This window comes from Trachypithecus francoisi, unplaced genomic scaffold (genome assembly GCF_009764315.1).
Source record: "Trachypithecus francoisi isolate TF-2019V2 unplaced genomic scaffold, Tfra_2.0 Lachesis_group12, whole genome shotgun sequence".
NCBI classification, from domain to species: Eukaryota; Metazoa; Chordata; class Mammalia; order Primates; family Cercopithecidae; genus Trachypithecus; species Trachypithecus francoisi.
This window is the reverse complement of record NW_022681457.1, coordinates 80,766,599-80,790,910: the sequence shown is the minus strand read 5'-3', so window position 1 is coordinate 80,790,910 and position 24,312 is coordinate 80,766,599. Positions and strand designations below refer to the sequence as shown.

Sequence of the window (24,312 nt, the reverse complement as noted above, 5' to 3'; positions counted from 1 at the left end):
ATGCTTCCTTGTGTCCCTGGGGGTGAGAGGTGGTTGCTACTTGGTATCTCATTGTGGAGAAAGGTGCAGGAGGTGACCTTTTTTTATGTCAGCCCCCTCCTGGGGTCCAGAGAGGGAAGTTGGATTCCCAAGGGATGTAGCAAGGGAGGCTGGGCAGAACCAAACCTTAGTGGATTGGTGAGAGAGCCCAATCCACTAATCCATCCGTCTTTGGAAGAGAGGAACACTTCACCAGCCTTTTTACACAGGATCCCAACCTTTCTCGATGACTCCACTTCCTCCAGCGGTGGGCGCTGGGTTTAATCCCAGCAGTTTTTACTCAACAGCTGACCAGTTTTCCAGAAACCACTTTTTATTTTGGTCAACGTAATAACTCTTAGGAAACCGCAACTCAGGTGATCCAAATCACACAGACCGGCCTATTCTCTCCCCTACTGGCTGCTTATGCAGTCGGGTCGACCTCGAGAACTGGCCCCAGCCAAAAGTGGCACCTCCTGGTCTGCCAGTCCCTTCCTGCCTTAGGCAGCTCCTCCCAGAAGCCTTTTTGTAGGGCCAACTGCCTTCCCTCAGTAAGGGAGGGCCTTTGGATCCAAGGTTGCAGTTTAAAGACCACCCCAGCTTTGTTGAGGAAGAAAGTTTTAAATACTGCTCCAGGCGGATAACACCAGGGCTCAGCCGCAGGAATGAAAAAGTGGGGTGGGAGGCCCTGTGCCATGTCCAGACTAAAAATGTTCTACGAGTCTCTTAACGCTCCATCTCCGTGCCCCCTTACCCACTAGGGCCCACGGAGGTCTGAAGCTTTCGGCCTCAGTGAGCGGACTGGGTGCGCTCACGACCTGGAGGGCGAGATGAGATGTTCCTCAGTGTGAAGTGGCCGTGACTACCCCAGCACTTTGCGTTCCACGCGCGGGCGACGAAACAGGCTCTCGAGGGGAGACAGCCGTGCGTCCTCTGGGCCGTGAAGCCGGGGGAAGAGGGTTCCTCTAGACGGCTCGACGTGCCCGGGAGAGACACCCGCGCTGAACCTGCAGGCTGGGGCGCTCCACCAGCGCAAACCTCTGACCCTGCACTTGCCGCAGCTTTGGTCCCGTGGTAGGCGGGGTGGGCGGGCCGGCAAATCCGCGGCTCCTGCGTCTATTGGCCTGCTCGGGGCAGCGCAGCTCCGCATTGGCCAGGCCCTCGCTCCGCCCGGCTTCCGCGCGCCCATTGGTCGCAGGCTCCCGACCGGGTCGCGGCCGCGCGCTCCGCCCGCCGCTGCGTCCCCACTATGGCGGCGCCCATGCAGCCCACCGCGTCGTGGGCGCCCGCCGGGGTCCCCCGCGGCTGTCGCCGCCGCCTCCGCCGCCGCCTCCGCCTTCCTGCCCCGCGTCGGGCCGGGCGCCACCTTTCCCCTGCCTCCCTCTCCGCTGTGGTAAGGGCCTGCCCAGTGCGCTTCGGGGCGCGATGGCTGACCGCGAATAACGGTCGCCGCGCCGCCCCGCCCCTCCCCCGCCGGCCGCGGTTCCCGGGCTGGGCGGGGCGCGGAGCCCGCGCGCTAGTGCCCGGGAAGGAGGGGTCGGGGCACGGCCCAGTTCGTCCTTCGGGCTGGGGGCCCGGTATCTGGATGACCTCGCCCGGGTGGGGGCCGCCGAGCCTGGGGGAAAGGCCGCCCGGACGCAGGCCAGGAGGTCTGAGGTCATCTCTGTGTGAGACCCCACAGCGCTGCGCACCTTGGCGCAGAGCACCGACACCATCATTCGGGCCCTGCTGTGGGAAGAGGAAAGAAAAGTCCAGGGAGCGCCTGAGCGGGAATCGGCAGCGTATGGGTAGTGGTTGTCATTGCTTACTGCTCTAGCGGGGGCCAGAACCGGGGTCAGTTTGATCAGCAAAGTACGCCTCTCTTGCTTCCTTTCCTTCTGGCACTTTCCCCTGTTGTCTCCTCGGTGCTTTTGCTTGCAAGAGAATATATCTTAGTGAGAAGAGCAGATTTGGTTAGAAGAGTGTCCCATGAACATTTTGGATTCCTTTTTACAACAATGTCCATTTTTATGATTCCTCAGTAAGTCTCATTTTGTTTATGTTTCCTTCACGTATGAGGAAGGAGTGAAACCTGATAACTGAATGTAATTAATTGAATGGGGGACCAGTGAAGGCAGCTATTACCTCAGAAAGTAAAATACTCAAACTTTTCAGTGGATGTACTGTGAATTATAGATAGCTGGACATGAAGGTAGGAAAAAACTCTTACTAGGTTACTAAAAGTAAGATAGTCCCCATGACAAATTAGGTTGTTTCTAAGTCAGAATTATCTTGTAGAGATGATCACTGAAATGTTTGGTGTACTTTCAAGTCAACAGAGGATTAAAAGGAAGCTGGCACAGAAATTTATTACCAAATGATATTTTCAAATAATCTCTTAAGGCAATAACAGCTCCTCCTATGATTAGAAATTCTTAAGAATATTTTGAGATACTAAGTGGTGAATCTCTTCATTTCACATGTCTGTCTAACCATGGCTTAATAAAAATAAAATATTAATGATGAAACAAGGCATTCATGTTCTTAGAGACTAACAGACTTTGTATCAATCAATGGAACGCCTCTTGAGTATATGTTTTATGCAAGGCATTGACTGAGGGGAAACTCAAAACCATTTAAGATAAGAAACTTGTTCTAATGGGCCTATAATATAGTTAAGGGAATAAAGCACACACATGACAGTGATAACTATGATATGGTCTCTAGAATTCCAAGATGGTAGGTACTATGAGAAACCGGGAAAAGGAGAAATCAGTGTGTTTGAGGAAGGTTTCACAGGGAAGCTGAGGCTTGAATTGGGTCATGAAGAGTGGGTAGGCCCGGCTGGATGAAGAGGAAGAAGTGAGCAGATGAGAAAGTGAGGATGGCAAAGGTGCAGGGGAACCTGAGATGCTCATGGGTGGTTCCAGGGAGTTTCTTAGCAGAAAAAGCAGGATATGAGGTTGCACAAAAGGTGGGCTGATGGCATTAATCCAAGAGGTACCTTTGTCCTGTATGGTGCAAAGAGTAAACAAGTAATAGAATTTATTTCCAAGGAAGCTGGAGTTAACTATCAGGAATACGGTAACACTTTACTTACCATTGTCACTTTTTCTTTTTTTTTGAGACAGGGTCTCCCTCTGTCACTTAGGCTGGAGTGCAGTGAACATGGCTCTCTGCAGCCTTGACTTCGTGGACTCAGGCAGTCTTCCCGCCTCAGTCTCCCAATTTGCTGGGACCACAGGCAGGTGACCTGGTGAATTAAAAAAAAAAAAAAAAATTTTTTTTTGTAGAGACAGGGTCTTGCCATGTTGCCCAGGCTGGTCTTGAACTCCTGGGCTCAAGAAATCCTCCCACCTTGAGTTCAAGACTAGCCTGGCCAACATGATGAAACCCAGTCTCTACTAAAAAAAATACAAAAAATAGCCAGGGGTGGTGGCAGGCGTGTGTAATCCCAGCTGCTCGGGAGGCTGAGGCAGGAAAATCGCTTGAACCTGGGAGGTTGCAGTAAACTGAGATCGCGCCACTGCTCTCCAGCCTGGCCAACAAGAGTGAAACTCAGTCAAAAAAAAAAAAAGAAATCCTCCGCCTCAGCCTCCCAAAGTGCTGGGAATATAGGCGTGAGCCACCACACTTAGCCCATTGTCGCTTTTCTGATTCACCTCAGCTACTTGGAATAACAGTTCTCTCAACCCAGAAGCTGTACCTTAAATTTATTCTTATTTTTCTTCTTTTTTTCTCCCCTGTGTTTTTGGTTGGGTGCCAGCTCTTGTTGACCCTACTTCCACACTGTTTCTGGCATCTGCTTCTGTTTTTGAGTCAGAGCCTCTCTCTGTCGCCCAGGCTGGAGTGCAGTGGCCCCATCTCTGCTCACTCCAACCTCCACCACCTGGGTTAAAGTAATTCTCTTGTCTCAGCCTCCTGAGTAGCTGGGACTAAAGGCATGTGCCACCATGCCCGACTAATTTTTGTATTTTTAATAGAGACAGGATTTCACCATGTTGACCAGGCTGATCTTGAACTCCTGATCTCAAGTGATCTGCTCACCTTGGCCTCCCAAAGTGCTGGGATTATAGGCGTGAGCCACCGTACCCAGTCTGGCATCTGCTTCTTTTCACTCCTACTGTCATCACACTGATTTGGGGCCATTGGACCATTCCTGTGAATTACTACAGAAACCCCCTAACATTTTTTTCCTTCCTCCCCTCTATTATCTGTACTGCCATCGCTTCCAAGTTTGTCACTTCTCCAGCCAGGACTTTGAATGGCTCCCCATTATCTGTTGGGTTAGGCACAGACCAGCCTGGCATGGGCAATGTGGGCAAACTGATTTCTTGCCATTCTCATATTTTCCAGGTCAGTGGAACTATTTGCTCTTTGTGCTTTGCTGTTTGTGCTCTGTATCTTTGCTCATGTTGGCTTTTTCTATCTTAAGTAGTCTCCTTGACCCTAATTGTTCTTATGTATGTTTCAGGGCCATTTGATACAGAACTTCCTTTGTGAAGCTTGTCTGTACTTCTCTTCCCATCTAGATGAGATGTCTCTCCTGTTTAAGTTTAAAGTTTAAACCACCATAACATTAGAGTCTGCCTTTTTGCGATAACTGCCTTAAATGCTGCTTCTACCCACAATATAAGACTGAAACTATTCAAGACATAGACTGTCCTCTTCATCATCCAACTTTGTACATAGTAGGTACTTGGCAAATATATTTTATATTGAAAATAGCTTTGAACCAGGATGGACGCAAAGATAATTCTTTATCCAAACAAAATGTTTGTCATTAAAATCTATAAATAAAGTTGTTTATGTGAGAGAATCCCTTACTGAGAGATCTGTATTGATATAGATAGCTTGGATTAGGTTGCACTAACAAAAACCTCAAAACTTCAGTGGCGTAACAGAACAAAACTTGACTTCTCATTCATGTGACATGTCCAGCATGAGTGTACAGGAAACTCTTCATAGTCACTTAGGGACTGAGGCTGATAGAAACTTCATCTTTACTGCCATGACCATTTTGATTAAATGAAAAGATAGTGGTCAAGTGGACACTGGCTTTTCAAGTTTCTATCCCACTATGGCACATGTCACTTTTTTTTTTTTTTTGAGACGGAGTCTCGCTCTGTCGCCCAGGCTGGAGTGCAGTGGCCAGATCTCAGCTCACTGCAAGCTCCGCCTCCCGGGTTTACGCCATTCTCCTGCCTCAGCCTCCCGAGTTGCTGGGACTACAGGCGCCCGCCACCTCGCCCGGATAGTTTTTTGTATTTTTTTTTAGTAGAGACGGGGTTTCACCATGTTAGCCAGGATGGTCTCGATCTCCTGACCTCGTGATCCACCCGTCTCGGCCTCCCAAAGTGCTGGGATTACAGGCTTGAGCCACCGCGCCCGGCCAGCACATGTCACTTTCATTCACATTTTCATTAGCCAAAGCAAGTCACAGCCATGCCTAACTTTAAAGAAGGTTAGAGAATTTCAGTGTTAGCATATGTCTGGGAAGCAAAGAGCCAGAAATATCTGGTGCATAGCACTAATGACTGCTACCTCATCTGTGGTATCACAGCCCATTGAAGATTAGAGGTAGCACATCAGATGGGCTGCTAGAGGCAAACATTGACAGTAGCAAGAAATGATAGCTCTAGCTAGGCATGGGGTAGTGGTAGATTCAGAGTCAAAACTCTTACAAGCACTCGTAAGTGCTCACAGGCCAAGGGTGTTGATACAAGGGCAATCTGTTACATCCCAGTTATAACACAGTCATTCCTGAGGAATGTCTTTTACAAAACTTACTGTGTCACAGCATTCTTAGTAACAAATACAGCAGTGGTTCTGAGATAGCAAAAAATAAAAGTTAAATTATATTCAAGGTATTCAATTTATAAGAAATTGGGAAATGTGTAATAATTCTAGGTGCATTTTCACTCAAATGGTGAAAATTAAAAAATAATCTTAGTTGAGGCCAGGTGCGGTGGCTCACGCCTATAATCCCAGCACTTTGGGAGGCCAAGGCAGGCAGATCACGAGGTCAGGAGATCAAGACCATCCTGGCTAATACAGTGAAACCGTGTCTCTACTAAAAATACAAAAAAATTAGCCGGGAGTGGTGGCGGGCGCCTGTAGTCCCAGCTGCTCGGGAGGCTGAGGCAGCAGAATGGCGTGAACCTGGGAGGCGGAGCTTGCAGTGAGCCGAGATTGCTCCACTGCACTCCAGCCTGGGCAACAGAGCGAGACTCCATCTGAAAAAAAAAAAGAAAAAAAAAAATCTTAGTTTAACCTTACTAGTTTAATTGAACCTAGCCAACTTGGTATTTGGGGAGGAGGTGAAAACTTTTGACAGACAGTAGAAACAGTACCGGTTGGAGCCCTGGTTCAGGAGACAGAAGATTTGGGTTCAGATCTTGGGTCTTCCACTATTTTTTTTTTTTTTTTTTTTTTTTTTTTGAGACGGAGTCTCGCTCTGTCGCCCAGGCTGGAGTGCAGTGGCCGGATCTCAGCTCACTGCAAGCTCCGCCTCCCGGGTTCACGCCATTCTCCTGCCTCAGCCTCCCGAGTAGCTGGGACTACAGGCGCCCGCCACCTCGCCCGGCTGGTTTTTTGTATTTTTAGTAGAGACGGGGTTTCACCATGTTAGCCAGGATGGTCTCGATCTCCTGACCTCGTGATCCGCCCGTCTCGGCCTCCCAAAGTGCTGGGATTACAGGCTTGAGCCACCGCGCCCGGCCAAGGGTCTTCCACTATTAATAGTTGTCTGACATTAAGCAGGAATCTTATTTTTGAGCCTCAGTTTCCTCATCAGTGAAATGCATTGGGCAGTGGTGAGAAACAAGTCAGTTCATGTAAAATGCTTTGCAGAGCACGTGGTTCAAAGTAAGCACTCATGATCAGAGTGCTTCTAACCAGCTGCAGCAAGATTAGAAGAAACTTGAGAAATCAGGTAAGGAACCCTCAGAGATACAGGTAGAAGGGTTCCCCTGGATTTCCCCACCTTTTTTCTCCCTTGGACAGAATCCCTACTGTATCTTATTTTTACATTTTTATTATTTTATGTGATTGTATACGTTTCTGTCTCTCCTACTAGACCAGGTGCTCTCATCATTCCACAAATGTATACTGAACATGAGCTCTGCCAGGCTCTGTGCTAGGTGGTGGCTTGATAGGTATGAAGGACGTGTCCCTGGCCTCAAAGAGCCTGCAGTCTAGTAGGACCAGAAGCAAGTAAAGAATACATTATAACCAGATGCAGTTAGAATACATTATAACAAGGGCTGTGGTTGAGGGTCTTGTGGGATCTTCTAAAAGCGCACTTGATATCGTGGGGAATATGAGTAGTGGTTTTCTTTTTTTTTTTTTTTTTTTTTTGAGACGGAGTCTCGCTCTGTCACCCAGGCTGGAGTGCAGTGGCTGGATCTCAGCTCACTGCAAGCTCCGCCTCCTGGGTTTACGCCATTCTCCTGCCTCAGCCTCCCGAGTAGCTGGGACTACAGGCGCCAGCCACCTCGCCCGGCTAGCTTTTTGTATTTTTCAGTAGAAACGGGGTTTCACCGTGTTAGCAAGGATGATCTCGAACTCCTGACCTTGTGATCCTCCTGTCTCGGCCTCCCAAAGTGCTGGGATTACAGGCTTGAGAGTAGTGGTTTTCTAAGGAAGTTCACATCTGACCTACATCTTGAGAAATCAGTAGTTACTAGCTGGGTGGATATGGGTTTTGGCTTTTCACACAGGCAACAATGTGTGCCGTGGCCTAGAAGCAAAGAATGTGGCTACATCCTAAAGACACTGGTGTGGCAGGAGTACGGAGCCTGTTTGGGGAGTGTGTAGGAAATGAGGCTGCAGAAATCGGTCAAGAATAGATGTGAAGGTCTTTGTGAGTTCTGGAATTAGAGCTTTATCCTGAAGGTGATTAGGTGCCACTGAAAGATTCGAGGATAGAGATTTTATCAGCTTCGCCTTTCAGGAACATCACTGTGTGGAAGAGGCAGAAGAGTGAATAGCTATTTCCCTCACATGAGGAGTTCTGAGGTTTGCAGCCGTAGTACCATGCCTACTACACAAGAGTCATAAAACATTTATGCAGGATGAGAGGTTAGAATGAGGTGAGACTCAATGGAAGGCTGGTTAGGCTGCTGCAATATGTGAGGGACATGTCTGTGTGCTTCCTAGGGCTAGATGAGCAGCAGACCAGGATTTCAGTAATAGCCTTACCAGTTTCTATTGTGTCACCTTAGATAGGCTTCAGAATCTCATGTCTTCTTGGTTTTCAAATTTGGAAAATGAGCACAAAAGTTCCTACCTTGCAAGGTTGCTCTGAGGATTGGAGGGAATAGATACAAAAAGCCTGGTCTTGTGCTATTAGTAGATATGTACAAACAATAGTTTAACAATAAAAACAACAGTTGTAATATTTCTCATCTTTAGTATATTACCTGGTTCATGGTAGGTGATCACTAGTCTTAAATCTCACCGCCTAAAGATGCCAACATTGGCCGGGCGTGGTGGCTCACGCCTGTAATCCCAGCACTTTGGGAGGCCGAGGCGGGTGGATCACGAGATCAGGAGATCGAGACCATCCTGGCTAACATGGTGAAACCCTGTCTCTACTAAAAATACAAAAAAATTAGCCAGGCGTGGTATCAGGCGCCTGTAGTCCCAGCTACTCGGGAGGCTGAGGCAGGAGAATGGCATGAACCCGGGAGGCGGAGCTTGCAGTGAGCCGAGATCGCTCCGCTGCACTCAGCCTGGGCGACAGAGCGAGACTCCGTCTCAAAAAAAAAAAAAAAGGGCCGGGCGTGGTGGCTCAAGCCTGTAATCCCAGCACTTTGGGAGGCCGAGACGGGCGGATCACGAGGTCAGGAGATCGAGACCATCCTGGCTAATACGGTGAAACCCTGTCTCTACTTAAAAATACAAAAAAAAAAAAAAAAAAAAAAAAAACTAGCCGGGCGACGAGGCGGGCGCCTGTAGTCCCAGCTACTCGGGAGGCTGAGGCAGGAGAATGGCGTAAACCCGGGAGGCGGAGCTTGCAGTGAGCTGAGATCCGGCCACTGCACTCCAGCCTGGGTGGCAGAGCAAGACTCTGTCTCAAAAAAAAAAAAAAAAAAAATGCCAACATTGTGGGATTTTTTTTTTTTAATTTATTTTATTTTATTTTGTTTTTTTTGAGACAAGGCCTCACCCTATCACCCAGGCTGGAGTGCACTGGCATGATATGATCATGACTCACTGCAGTCTCAACCTCCCAGGCTCAGGTGATCCTCCCACCTCAGCCTCTCAAATAGCTGGTACCACAGGCACGCACGCACCACCACACCCAGCTAATTTTTTGTATTTTTTGTAGAAATGTGGTTTCACCATATTGCCTACGCTGGTCTCGAGCTCTTGGGCTCAAACAATCTGCCTGGCTCTGCCTACCGAAGTGCTGGGTTTACACGCATGAGCCACCACGCCCCGCCACGTTGTGGTTTTATTTATGCATTTATTTTATTCTTTTTCTCACCATTATACTAACAAGGATATGCATTTTAAGTGATGATGCTGGGCTGGGAGTGTTAGGCATAAGGGAATTACTCTGAGATCAAAAAGAGACAGTTGATAAGAATACCATATGGGCCGGGTGCAGTAGCTCATACCTGTGATCCCAGCACTTTGGGAGGCTGAGGCGGGCAGATCACCTGAGGTTAGGAGTTCGGGGCCAACCTGGCCAATGTGTTGAAACCCCGTCTCTATTAAAAATACAAAAAGTAGGCCGGGCGCTGTGGCTCATGCCTGTAATCCCAGCACTTTGGGAGGCCGAGGCAGGCGGATCATGAGGTCAGGAGATCGAGACCATCCTGGCTAACATGGTGAAACCCCATCTCTACTAAAAATACAAAAAATTAGCTGGGCGTGGTGGCAGGCGCCTGTAGTCCCAGCTACTCGAGAGGCTGAGTAAGGAGAATGGTGTGAACCCGGGAGGCGGAGCTTGCAGTGAGCGGAGATCTGAGATCTGGCCACTGCACTCCAGCCTGGGCGACAGAGTGAGACTCCGTCTCAAAAAAAAAAAAAAAAAATTCTCACTGGATGAGGTTGCTAAAACATACACACTTCTCCTTGGCCTGTCATTGTTGACTTCTCCCAGAAATTTTGCTCCTCCTCAGTCATCTTCTGATGATTTTTTTAAAGATGGTAATGGAAGTTTAGTTCATATTTATTCTCCATTAGATTCTTTATCTGAGCATCCTGGCTTGACATGAGTTCTTCCTCTCTGAACTCCTGTAGGACTTAATTTATGTTACTCTGATGAAATGTCATCTACTGCCTTGGCCTATTATTTGTCTGTATATCATAAATTTCCTCTTCCTTGATGTCAGTTTTTCTTGCAAAGTAACTGAAAGGTGGCATGTTTATGTATTTTTAACACTGAACCCTTTTGTTTGGAATATGTTAAACAAGTCAGGAAATTCTGTTACTGAGGATTTAAAGTATGTAGCGGTGGTTCTCAGACTCTTTAGTCTCAGGATTCCCTTAAAGTTTAAAAATTATTGAGTATTCCCAAATAACTTTCATCTTTGTGAGTATTGTCTGTCGATATTTAATGTTTTAAAAATCACTGAGTACAAAAAAATGATAAAAAATGTTCTTGGCTGGGTGCGGTGGCTCACGCCTATAATCCCATCACTTTGGGAGGCCGAAGTGGGGGGATCGCTTGAGCTCAGGAGTTTGAGACCAGCCTGGGCAACACGGTGAAACCCCATCTCTACCAAAAATACAAAAAAGTTAGCCAGGCATGGTCGCACACTCCTCTGGTATCCCCTACTTGGGAGGCTGAGGTGGGAAGATTGCCTGAGCCTGGGAGGCAGAGGTTGCAGTGAGCCGAGATCATGCCACTGCACTCCAGCCTGGGGGACGAAGTGAGACTCTGTCTAAAAAAAAAAAAAAAAAAAAAAATTCAGCCTGGGTAACATAGTGAAACTACATCTCTTCAAAAAATTAAAAAATTAGCCAAGCATGATGGCATATCCCTGTAGTCCCAGCTACTAGGGAGGCTGACAGCAGGATTGCCTGAGCCTAGGAGGTTGAGGCTGCACTGAGCTGTGATCATGGCAGTGCACTTCAGCATGGGTGACAGAGTGAGACCCTGTCTCAAAAATCATAGTAACCCACAAGCACGCATACTGTTAACTGGGAGAACAATCGTGGTCACCTCATCATGTTATGTAACCTCTAGAAAACTGCTGGACGCTCATAAGAGAACAAGAATGAACAAGGCAAATAATGTCTTAGAATTATTGTGAAAATAGTTCTAAACTCGTGGACCCCCTGAAAGGGTCTTGGGGACCCTTGAGGGTCCTTGGACTACACTTTGAGAACTGCTGGTATATAGATAATGAGTTTTTGTGTGACTTTTATATTCTTTTGGTAACAACATAAGGATGGAAACATTAAAAACATCTATTTTCAAAATGCACTCAACAGTTTTCTTTAAAAAACAGCTAGTTTCTAGCCTTTGATAATACTAATGGCAGAAACCACAATTTTGCATCAACCGAAATAGATGTTTATCTTGGAAGGGCAGCTGTGTGTCTATTTGGAGTATCTGCTAGGTGCCATGCTACTTACATTTGCCATCCCAGGAAAGGTCACGAAACTGAGAACAGCAACATTTTTGTAGAAGAAAAATACGTAACTGTTATTTAAGTTCTAAAACTCTTATAAGCACTTGGCCAGATTATAACTGGAAAACTTCTTCGTGGTGCACGTTTCAGAGTTTCTCACTGTCTCATTGTCAAGTTTAGTTATGATCCTATTTAAAATATCCTATTACGGGCTTGCTTTGGCAGCACATATTCTAAAATTGGAACGATAAAGAGAAGATTAGGATGACACACAAATTTATGAAGTGTTCCATAAAAAAATCTTTTTAACATCCAATTTTTACGAAACTAACCATATTGATGTCATCTGTACTGCATGAACCGTTCTACATTAGGACGTGAATGAGTGAGTGGCAGTACCACACACTCCACGCTGTGGAATTTTCATACTTCTGAGGAGTCGTCCTGAACCTCATGTGCCACAGACATCTGACTCAGGGACTTAGGAGGCCGGTGTCCATGAAATTAAATGCCAGAGAAGTTTATAAATGGGAGTTGTAGTATTTTTCTTCCAATACCCTGCTGAATCACTTTCAGTGCCCTTCAAGGTGTACATGCCCTCTGAGGGCAAATGACCTGGGCTGTTATAATGGCCTCTTCTTGCTCTGTGCTTAGCCTTCTCCAGTCTGTTCTCCATATTGCTACACAAGCAGCCTTTCTAAAACAGATTTATGTTGTTTCTCTATGTACGTGGTTCCCCATTGCCAATGGGATAAATTTCAGGCTCCTTAGCATGGCTTATAATCCCTCTCCTGCCCTTCTGCTTCAGCTTCCCAGAGTCAGTTTAATTCAGGCAACGCCTCTGAAGCTTTTCCTGAGCCTCCCAGACAGTTATTAATTGCCATAATCTCATAACATCTATTCCTTGTTTATACCATAACTGCATGCATCACTCTGCTCCTTGAGGGCAGGCACCACTCCCTGTGTGCCCACTGCTCTACTCAGGTGTGTAATAATGGCTTTTGCTGGGACTGTTAAGATGGCATAGCTGCTAGCATAGCTCTAGCATAGTTACTTTACAATAGTCCAGCATAGTTTTTCAAAAATATGTCTTTCCTTTCTAAAAAAATATATGAGGAGATAAACAATATGGAACTACTGCATAGGCCTAAAACATGTAAAGTTTCAGAAATAATAGCAAGGAAAGGTAACGTTTATATTTCCTTTTTCTTTCTTTCTTTTTTTTTTTTTTTGAGATGGGGCCTTGCTCTATTGTTTAGGCTGGAGTGCAGGGATGCAATTACAGCTACTGCAGCCTTGACCTCCTGGGCTCAAGTCTTAGCCTCCTGAGTAGCTGGGATTACAGGTGCACACCACCATGCCCTGGTCATTTTTTTTTTCTTTTGTATTTTTTTGTAGAGATGGGGTTTTGCCGTGTTGCCCAGGCTGGTCTCAAACTCCTGAACTCAAGTAATACACCCACTTTAGCCTCCCAAAGTGTTGAGATTACAGGCGTCAGCCACCGTGCCCGGCCTATATTTTCTGATGATGTGTTTTACACATACAAGAATAGAACAAATAATTATATCATCATTAAATCTTTTTTTTTTTTTTTAATGAGACAGAGTTTCCCTCTCGTTGCCTAGGCTGGAGTGCAATGGCATGACCTTGGCTTACTGCAACCCCCACCTCCCGGGTTCAAGCGATTCTCCTGCCTCAGCTTCCTGAGTAGCTGGGGTTACAGGCATGTGCCACCATGCCTGATTAATTTTTGTATTTTTAGTAGAGATGGGGTTTCTCCATGTTGGTCAGGCTGGTCTTGGACTCTGGACCTCAGGTGATCTACCCACCTTGGCCTCCCAAAGTGTTGGGATTAGAGGCATGAGCCACTGTGCCTGGCCCTATCATTAAATTTTTTCTTTTTTTTGAGACGGAGTCTCGCTCTGTCGCCCAGGCTGGAGTGTAGTGGCGCAGTCTCGGCTAACTGCAGGCTCCCCGCCACCGGGTTTACACCATTCTCCTGCCTCAGCCTCCCGAGTAGCTGGGACTACAGGCGCCCGCCACCTCGCCCGGCTAGTTTTTTGTATTTTTGGTAGAGATGGAGTTTCACCATGTCAGCCAGGATGATCTCCTTCTCCTGAACTCGTGATCCGCCCACCTCGGCCTCCCGAAGTGCTGGGATTACAGGCGTGAGCCACCGCGTCCAGCTGTCATTAAATCCTAATATGCCATCTTGCTTGAGTCTTTTTTTATTTTTTAAAGAAAGAGGACATTACATTTTTTACTGAAAGGCTTCCTAATGTGTTTTTCCCTTATCCTTCCTTCAACAGAAAAAAGCCACTGTTTGAGTTAAAGGTTTTTAAAGTTCCCATACATGTTTTTATCCTTCTGCTACAACTTTTTTTTTTTTTTTTTAGGATGACATCTCACTCGTCACCCAGGCTGGAGTGCATTGGTGCAGTCTTGGTTCACTGCAACCTCTGCCTTGAACACCTAGGCTGGAGTGCAGTGGGGTGATCTTGGCTCACTGCAACCTCCACCTCCCAGGTTCACATGATTCTCCTGCCTCAGCCTCCCAAGTAGCTGGGATTACAGGGGCCCACCACCACGCCTCGTTAATTTTTGTATTTTTAGTAGAGACAGTGTTTCACCATGTTGTCCAGGCTGGTCTCCAACCCCTGACATCAAGTGATCTGCCTGCCTCAGCCTCCCAGTGTGTTGGGATTACAGGCATAAGCCACCACACCAGGCCTCTTACCTACTTCTAAAGGGAATACCTGGCCAGTGACAAAGTATTTTTCAGCTTTACTCTTCTGTTCTCTATTTTTAAAACCATTGTAGATCATTTGATTTCTACTCAGGAAATCACTGACTACTCATCTTGCAGGAGTCTGGATCCAATTAAAAGATAAATCACATGGTAACTTGACTAGATAAGGTTTAATATAAGGATTACTCAACTATTACAGAGAATTGGAGTAATGCAAGATTGGCTAATAAGAAGTAAAGAAATAAGCACATAGAAAGATGGTTAACATCATCAGCTTTCAGGGGAGTGCAGATCAAAACTACCATGAGATACTACCTCACACTCTATGGTGGCTGGAATCAAAACAGCCGATAAGAATAAGCAGTGGCTGGGGGCCAGGCATGGTGGCTTATGCTTGTAATCCTAGCACTTTGGGAGGAGGCTGAGATGGACAGATTGCCTGAGCTCGGGAATTCGAGACCAGCCTGGGCAACATGGTGAAACCCTGTCTCTACTAAAATACAAAAACAAATCAGCCGGGTGTGGTGGCAGGTGTCTGTAATCCTAGCTACATGGGAGGCCGAGGCACGAGAATTGCTTGAACCTGGGAGGCTGAGGTTGCAGTGAGCCAAGAGCATGCCACTGCCCTCCAGCCTGGGCAACAAAGAGTGAGATTCTGTCTCAAAAAAAAAAAAGAATAAGCAGTGGCTTGGGAGGCTGAGGTGGGTGGATTGCTTGAGGTCAGGAGTTCGAGACCAGCCTGGCCAACATGGCGAAAGCCCGTCTCTACTAAAAATACAAAAATTAGCCAGGTGTGGTGGCATACGCCTGTAATCCCAGCTACTCTGGAGGGTGAGGCAGGAGAATCACTTGAAACTGAGAGGCAGAGATTTCAGTGAGCCGAGATCACACCACTGCATTCCAGCCTGCGCGACAGAACAAGACTCTGTCTCAAAAAAAAAAAAAAGAATAAGCGATGGCTCACACCTATAATCCCACCACTTTGGGATTTGAGGTGGGAGGATTACTTGAGCCCAGGAGTTAGAGATCATCCTGTGCAACACAGTGAGACCCCATCTTTACAGAAAATAGAATCATTAGCCGGGCATGTAGTCCCAGCTACTCAGGAAGCTGAGGCAGGAAGATTGCTTGAGCCCAGGAGATTGCAGCTACACTGAGCCAAGGTCATACCGCTGCACTCCAACCTGGGCCACAGAGTGAGACCCTGTCTCTTAAAGAAAAAGAGAGTAAGTATTAGAGCTGGCGATGTGGAGAAATTGGAGTGCTCTGCTGTTGGGAATGTAAAATGTGTGGCCACTTTGGGGAACACACTATCATTTCTTCAAGCAGTTAAACATAGAATTACCATACAACCAGGAGATTTCATACTAGGTGTCCTAGTCCATTTTGTGTTGCTATAACGGTAGCTGAGACTAGGTAATTTATAAAAAACAGATTTATTTCTTACAGTTTTGGAGGCTGGGTAGTCCAAGATCAAGGGGCTGGCATCTGGTGAGGGCCTCCTTGCTGTATCATCTCATGGCAGGACCTGGAAGGGCAAGAGAGAGTGAGGGAGAGGGAGAAAGAGACTGAACTCACCGCCTCAAGCCCTTTGATGATAGGCATTAATCCGTTCATGAGGGTGGAGCCCTCATGACCTAAATACCTCTCATTAGGCTGCACCTCCCAGCACTGTTGTACTGGGGATTAAGTTTCCAACATACGCTTTTTTGGGGGACATATTCAAACCGTGGCTCTAGTTACATACCCACTTCCACTCTTAGATATATGCCCAAGAGTATGTACATACAAAAATATGTACATGAAGGTTCATAGCAACATTATCCAGCCAAAAAGTAGAAACAACCCAAATATCTTGCCAGGTGATGAATGGATAAATAAAATATGGTATATTCCTAGGATGAAATAGTATTCAGCAATAAAAAGCAATGAAGTACTGGGCCAGGCATAGTGGCTCATGCCTATAATTCTAGCACTTTGGGAGGCTGAAGCAGGAGGATCGCTTGAGGCCAGGAGCTCAAGACCAGCCTGGGAAACATGGTGAGACCCCTGTGTCTACAAAAGTAAAAAATTAGCCAGGCATGGTAGTGCATGACTGTAGTTTCAGCTACTTGGGAGGCTGAGGTAGGAGGATCACTTGAGCCGCATAGTTGGAGGCTGCAGTGTGTCATGATCGTACCACTGCACTCTAGCCTGTACAACAGAGCAAGACCCTGTCTCTTAAAAAAAAAAATGAGATGAAGTACTGATACACACTACAATATGTTTGAACCTTGAAAACCTTGTGCTCTGCATTTGTTCTATGCCTATCTGGAAAAAAAGCATTATACTAATTGAAGGAAGCCAATCAAAAAGGACCATATATTGTATGATTCCATTTTGAAATGTCCACAATAGGCAAACCCATAGAGATAGAAAGTAGATTGGCGCTGGGAGAATAGGGAATTTTGGGGAATAGGCAGTGACAGCTAAGGGGTACAGGGTACCTTTTTTAGGGTAATGAGAAAGTTATAAAATTACGATGTTCACACAACTTTGTGAACTCTGAATATACTAAAAGCCACTGAATTGTACACTTTGGGTGAATTGTATAGTATGTGAAGGATATCTCAATAAAGCTGTGAAAAAGAGAGAAGGAGAGCTCTAAAGAATATAGAAATGGCAGATATAAGAAACCACCACCACCCCGGGCTGAGATAGAGCACCGGACAAGGAGCCCTCTTCCTCCTCTACTGCCACTACCACCTCCACCTGACTCCACCCCCGGCTGAGATCCAGACTTGGTGTAGTGTCTCACTGGATGGCAGAGACGTGACTGATGCTGCGTGGCAGAATTTGCCAGAAATCTGCCCTCTAGGGTGCTAAGGAAAGCTGTTTACAGTTAAGTGTCTCAGCTGAGGTGCTGTACTACAAAACTGCCCAAGAGGGCTCCTGGGGAAGGTTGCTGACTGTGGGACCCTGGAAAGCCATGGATGTTGCTGGGGCCTCCTGAGCAGAGCATACTGGGAGCTGGGAGCCAAACCCTTTTCTTTCTGCAATGTTTCACAAGCACCCTCTACTGACAATGCTTGACTTCACTCCAGCTGGCAAAAGAAAAACATTTCAAGGGCCCAGATCAACTTTGCAGGGTAGTCAAAGAGGATGAATTTGGAGTCGAGAGGCAAAATAAGTCTATGACTGGCACAGTGGATCATTGGGATCTCACCATACCCGTCCCTTTTTTATTTCCTTTTGAGATCTTCAGGTTATCCTTGCCACCTTAGCTATTGTGGTTTGGAGAAGCTTGGAAGCTGTATCTTTGGGCGAGCTTGCCCTCAGCCCCATTCCCTCTAATTATCTAGTTTTAGATCTCTTTCTGTTCCATTTGCTTGGTTCCCTCTTTCAGACACAAGTTATGTTTGTGGTCGACCTCCTATGATTTCCATTGCTACATGTTTTTGCTTGATTTTTTGGGTTTGTTTTGAAAACCTCTTTTTTTTTTTTGGAGACAAAGTCTTGCTCTATTGCCTGAACTGGTGTGCAGTGGCACAATCTCAGCTCACTGCAATCTCCGCCTTCCAGGTTCAAGCGATTCTCCTGCCTCAGCCTCCTTAGTAGCTGGGACTATAGGCATGCGCCCCCACGTCTGGCTAATTTTTGTATTTTTAGTAGAGACAGGGTTTTACTATGTCGGCCAGGCTGGTCTTGAACTCCTGACCTCATGATCCACCTGCTTCGGCCTCCCAAAGTGCTGGGATTATAGGCGTGAGCCACCTCGCCCCCCGAAAATCTTTTAATTTTAATTTTTTATTTTATTTATTTATTCTTGAGACAGGATCTGGCTCTGTCATTCAGGCTGGAGTACAGTGATGCCATCATGGCTCACTGCAGCCTTGAACTCCTGGGCTAAAGCTGACCTCAACCTCCTGAGTAGCTGGGACTACAAGCATGTGCCACCATACCTGGCTAATTTTTGAAAAATTGTTTTGTAAAGACAGGGTTTCACCAAGTTGCCCAGGCTGGTCTTGAACTCCTGGGCTCAAGCAGTTCTCCCCCACTGGCCTCCTGAAGTGTTGAGATTATAGGAATGAGCCACTGGGCTGTTTTGGCAATCTTTTTAACTTTTTATTCTTTTTTCATTGTCTTGCTCATTTTTTTTTTTTTTTTTTAACCATTCTTGGCTTTCATGACTCTTACTGTATTTTCAGCAATGTCCTCTTTCTTCTCTCCCATTGAAGACTTTCGTTTTTGTGATGGCGTTATTTTTCTTTGTTCACTTTTTTTCTGAGTGCTATTATAATTTTATTTTATTTTAAACATTTTGCTGTTTTCCTCTGAGATTTGCCTTTAGTCTGTGCCCCTAGCTCTCATTTTACAGAGCCATTCGGGGGCGGGTGGGACTGGAAGGATCTTTGTTAATGGTCTTTGTCAGTTCTGTGAGGGAATTTTTTCTGTTGTATGATCTTCATCTGCCATGCTTCACCCTTTCCCCTTCCTGTACTAATTCCTTTCTTCCTCTTTTGTTTCAGTATTTTTGTGTAGATTCTCTACTGATTCCTTTTTATTATTATTCTACTATAACTTTTCTTGTTATTTAGAGAAGCAGTATGACATAAGACTGAAGCCAGATCATCTGGATTTGACTCTTGGCTTTGCCACTTATCAGCACTGTGATTTTGGACAAAATCTTTAGCTCTTTGTGCCTCAGTTTCTTCTTTGTAAAATGGGAATAAATTCCAGAATTATTAAGAACCTTCGGTTAGTTAATTCCTAGAAAACTTAGAACTGTGGCTGATCCACAGTAAATGCTGTATGAATATTATCAATATTAATTATTTTGTCCCTAACAGTGACTTGTAATTAGGAAGTGCTCAATGCTTCTGAATATAATGATTTCATAGATTGCTTGTTAATTAACTACTTAAATCTCCTTGGTCATGCATATTGTCTAAATAGCAGGGGTGCATTCAGCAAAAACATTTCCAAAAAATTCATAAGCTTTTTCAGTAAATGGTTTGGAAAGCTGGGTAATAAATACTATGTAATAATTTCTAATTATCTTGGCAAAAAAATATTTACAGGAGACATGCGCTGGAAATACTCTGTGGTTTTTTGCTCTGTATGATTTTGTCGTAATTGAGTTCATATCCATTATGGCTGATATTTGAAGATCATCAGAATTCTGACATTTTAGACTAACCTAAAAATTGTTGTATGTATAGTTCAGAAAATAATCATACTGTGGAATGTTTTAGGAACAGCAAGTTTGGTGCAGTTTGTTTTGGTGAGTTCAGATTTTTATACAATTTTCTTTTTTTGTGTTTTTTTTTTTTTTTTTTTTGAGACAGAGTCTTGTTCTGTCGTCCAGGCTGGAGTGCAATTACGTGATCTCGGCTCACTGCAAGTTCCGCCTCCCAGGTTCACACTATTCTCCTGCCTCAGCCTCCCGAGTAGCTGGGACTACAGGTGCCTGCCACCACGCCCGGCTTTTTGTATTTTTTAGTAGAGATGGGGTTTCATCATGTTAGCCAGGATGGTCTCTATGTCCTGACCTCGTGATCTGCCCACCTCAGCCTCCCAAAGCGCTGGGATTACTGGCGTGAGCCACTGTGCCCAGCCTACAGTGTTCCTTTTATGGCTAATTAAGATAATCTAGTTTTCTATACCTTATGTATTTCTTTTTTTTTTTTTTTTTTTTTTTTTTGAGCCGGAGTTTCGTGCTCTTGTTGCCCAGACTGGAGTGCGATGGCTGAATCTCGGCTCACTACAACCTCCGTCTCCTGCGTTCAAGCAGTTCTCCTGCCTCAGCCTCCCTAGTAGCTGGGATTACAGGCATGCACCACCACACCCAGCTAATTTTGTGTTTTTAGTAGAGACAGGGTTTCTCTGTGTTGGTCAGGCTGGTCTCGAACTCCCAACCTCAGGTCCTCAGGTGATCCACCTGCCTCAGCCTCCCAAAGTGCTGAGATTGCAGGCATGAGCCACTGTGCCTGGCTCTTTTTTGTTTTCTTTTGAGATGGAGTTTCGCTCTTGTCCAGGCTGGAGTGCAATGGTGTGACCTCAGCTCACTGCCACCTTCGCCTCTTGGGTTCAAGCGATTCTCCTGCCTCAGCCTCCCGAGTAGCTGAGATTACAGGCATGTGCCATCATGCCTGACCAATTTTGTATTTTTAGTAGAAACAGGGTTTCACTATGTTGGTCAGGCTGGTCTTGAACTCCTGACCTAAGGTGATCTGCCTGCCTCGGCCTCCCAAAGTGTTGGGCTTACAGGCATGAGCCATGTGCCCGGCTCCCTTATGTATTTCTTTTCAAGCATACTGTAACTGATTGAATAATCAGTTAGTCAATAGACAGTTTTTGAGCACCTACTAGGGATAAAATGGTGAACAAAATAGACATGTTCCCTGCCTGGATCAGCCAGAATATAAATACTAAATTATTGTAAATACTTATAAAATTGTAAGTACACAGTGTAATGGGATAGGGATATATAGGTGTGGTAGGAATATATGACAGGGAGACCTAACCTGAAGCCTGGAGACAGATAATGCTTCCCTACAGAATTAAGGTTTTAGCTGAGACTTAAAAGGTAAGTAAGGGTTGGCTAGATGAAGTGGTGGGATCAGGAGGGCTTCATCCTGACATTGGGAGGTGAATAAAGCGGTGGGTTGGAAGGGCTTCAGCCTGACATTGGAAGGGCATGATAAGTTGAAAACACCGAGAGAAGCTCCATGTTACAGGCTCATAAAGAGATGAGGTGGCAAGGTATGTGGAGGAGAAGTGGGAAGGGGCCAGATATCTAGGCTTTGTTTAAGGAGTCTGGGACTTTACCCTAAAGATAATGGGAAATTTATGAAATTTAAGCCTGGGAGTAAAATAATCCTATCACATTGGCTGCTGTGTGGAGAACTAATTGGGCAGGGGCAAGTAGGAGGATTACTAGGCTATTGTAGTAGTCCATGCAAAAGGTTATGGTGACTCGAATTAGGATGGTGGCAGTGAAGAGGGAGGGATGTGTAGCTTCAGGAAGTATTTAGGAGATAAAATTTGTAGGACTTGATTGATTATATGTGCAGGATGAGAGTGAGGAGGAGTCTAGTGTCAAGGCTAATTTCCAGGTTTCTTGTAGAAGCATCTGTGAAAGGGTTGACTTTGATTGAGACAGTAAATGCCAGAGGAAGAGGAAGTTCCTCAGGGTGAAACATCTAGATGATGAGGTATAGCAAGAAGTTAACATACTTGGACTTGGAACTCAGAAGGGCATCTAGACTGAATATGTAAAATTTGGGATAGTGACATAGTTTGGGTATTTGTTCTCTCCAAATTTAATGTTGAAATTGGATCCCCAGTGTTGGAGGTGGAGCCTAGTGGGAAGTCTTTGGGTCATGGGGGCAGATCCCTCATGAACTGCTTGGTGCAGTCCCTCCATAATGAGTGACTTCTCCCTCAGAGCTGGTTATTTAAAAGAGAGTGGCAACCCTTCCCTCTCTCTCTTCTCTCCTTTTTTTTGAGATAGAGTCTTGTTCTATCTCCCAGGCTGGAGAGCAGTGGCGTGATCTTGGCTCACTGTAACCTCTGCCTCCCAGATTCAAGCGATTCTCCTGCCTCAGCCTCCTGAGTAGCTGGAATTATAGGCACGCACCACCACACCCAGCAAAGTTTTGTATTTTTAGTAGAGACGGGGTTTCACCATGTTGGCCGGTCTGGTCTCAAACTCCTGACCTCAGGTGATTCACCTGCCTCGGCCTCCCAAAGTGCTGGGATTACAGGCGTGAGCCACCGTGCCTGACCTCTCCTCTCTTGGCATATGATGTCTGCTCCCCTTCCCCTTCTGCCGTGCATGGAAGCACCCTGCAGCTCTCATCAGAAGTAGATGCTTCTTATACAGCCTACAGAACTGTGAGCCAAATAAACTCTTTTCTTTAGAAATTACCCAATCTCAGGTATTTCTTTTTTTATACCAGTCTCAGGTATTTCTTTTTTCTTTTTTTTTAGACAGAGTCTCACTCTGTTGCCCAGGCTGGAGTGCAGTGGCATGATCTCAGCTCACTGCAACCTCTGCCTCCTGGGTTCAAGTGATTCTCCTGCCTCAGCTTCCCGAGTATTTGGGTTTACAGGCACACATCACCATGCCTGGCTAATTTTTGTATTTTTAGTAGATGGGGTTTCGCCATGTTGGCCAGGCTGGTCTTGAACTCCTGACCTCAGGTGATCTGTCTGCCTCAGCCTCCCAAAGTGCTGGAATTACAGGCATGAGCAACTGTGCCCAGCCTCAAGTATTTCTTTATAGCAAAGCAAATGGACTAAGAGTCAGCATAATGCTGGTAAATGAAGTCACAGAAGAGGGTGGCATTGTTTTGGGGATATCTGCAGAATGAGAATGTAAGAAAGCCTAAGATAGCACCCTGAGCTGCTCTCTATATTTAAAATTGTTGTGTGTGTATGTATATATATGTATGCATATATATATATATATGCATTCAAATTATACCTTTAGAATGTATTACTTTTTGGAATGTGTACAAATTATATTGTGTCTAGAGTTGGGGAATATAATTGGAAATATATTTTATTTATTTATTTTTTGAGATAGGGTCTCACTCTGTTTCCCAGTCTGGATTGCAGTGGCGCAATCTCAGCTCACTGCAGTGTCTGCCTCCCAGGCTCAAGTGATCCTTCTGCTTCAGCCCCATGAGTAACTGGGACTACAGGCCCTCACCACTACACCTGGTTATTTTCTTTTTCTTTTTTTTTCTGTAGAGATGGGGTTTCGCCATGTTGCCCAGGCTGGTCTCAAACTCCTGAGCTCATGCCATCTGCCTTCCTCAGCCTCCCAAAGTGCTGGGATTACAGGCTATTTTATTTTTAAACAAACTCTTCCTGAGTGTTACTATATTTGAGGCACTATGCTGATAAATGCTAGTGATTTAACAGACCTAAGTTATAGGTTCTTGTTTCAGATTGTATGCTCATTATCTGCAGAGACAGAAAAAGAGGCAAGATGTTTTCTAAATGCTATGATAGAGGTGAGCATGGGATGTTACGGAGCACAGTCATAGTGTAGGGCTGTGATTAAGGAAAGCTTTCTGAAGGAGCTAACACTTGAACACAGTCCTAAAAGATGAGTGGCCAAGAAGGCAGAGGAAGACTCTTACCACCTCTCACAGTTTCAGGGGCTGTATAAAGGTCAAATTGCTGGAGGACTGTAAAGTGTCCAGTGGATTTGGCACTTAAGAGGTCAGTGGTAAACTGACCCACAGTGACGGGTGGGATTAGAAGCCAGATCAGATCACAGAGAGTTGAAGAATGAATGAGAAGATAGAAGTCAGAAGTCCTCTAAGGTGGGGCCTGCGTTTCTGTGTTTCAATGTCCTCACTGCCTTGTGTAATCCCTAGCACATAGTGTGTGTCCTATTAGCTTTGGATGGAAGAGAGCCACTTCCCTGTCTGGGATAAGATGCATGTTTGTGAGAGGATGAGTCCAGATCGCTGTGCTCCATCTGCCTTCTAGAGGGAGCATCTGCAACTCTTTACCTGCATGCTTTTTTTTTTTTTTTTTTTTTTTGAGATGGGGTTTCACTCTTGTTGCTCAGGCTGCAGTGCAGTGGCGCAATCTTGGTTCACTACAACCTCCACCTGTCAGGTTCAAGCTATTCTCCTGCCTCAGCCTCCCAAGTAGCTAGAATTATAGGCATGTGCCACCATGCCCAGCTAATTTTTTTTTTTTTTTTTTTTTTTGAGACGGAGTCTCGCTCTGTCGCCCGGGCTGGAGTGCAGTGGCCAGATCTCAGCTCACTGCAAGCTCCGCCTCCCGGGTTTAAGCCATTCTCCTGCCTCAGCCTCCCAAGTAGCTGGGACTACAGGCGCCAGCCACCTCACCCGGCTAGCTTTTTTTGTATTTTTTAGTAGAGACAGGGTTTCACCGTGTTAGCCAGGATGGTCTCGAACTCCTGACCTCGTGATCCGCCCGTCTCGGCCTCCCAAAGTGCTGGGATTA

General features: G+C 45.7%; 1 protein-coding gene and 1 pseudogene across 15 annotated transcripts in view; both read left to right on the top strand.

The window, feature by feature from the left end:
• The first annotated feature begins 194 nt into the window (after positions 1 to 194).
• The window catches only part of ST3GAL3 (ST3 beta-galactoside alpha-2,3-sialyltransferase 3), a 239,593-nt gene continuing 215,475 nt past the window's right edge, over positions 195 to 24,312 (top strand). For 4 of the 15 annotated variants that reach the window (XR_004440891.1, XM_033226761.1, XM_033226762.1 and 1 more), the window contains exon 1: positions 238 to 1,411. The gene's annotated coding sequence lies outside the window, so the exon portion shown is untranslated. Of the gene's footprint in view, positions 1,412 to 24,312 lie in introns of all 15 variants that reach the window. The other 11 variants (XM_033226751.1, XM_033226755.1, XM_033226758.1 and 8 more) reach the window with 11 other exon arrangements.
• Positions 11,802 to 11,895, top strand: LOC117094014 (annotated as a pseudogene).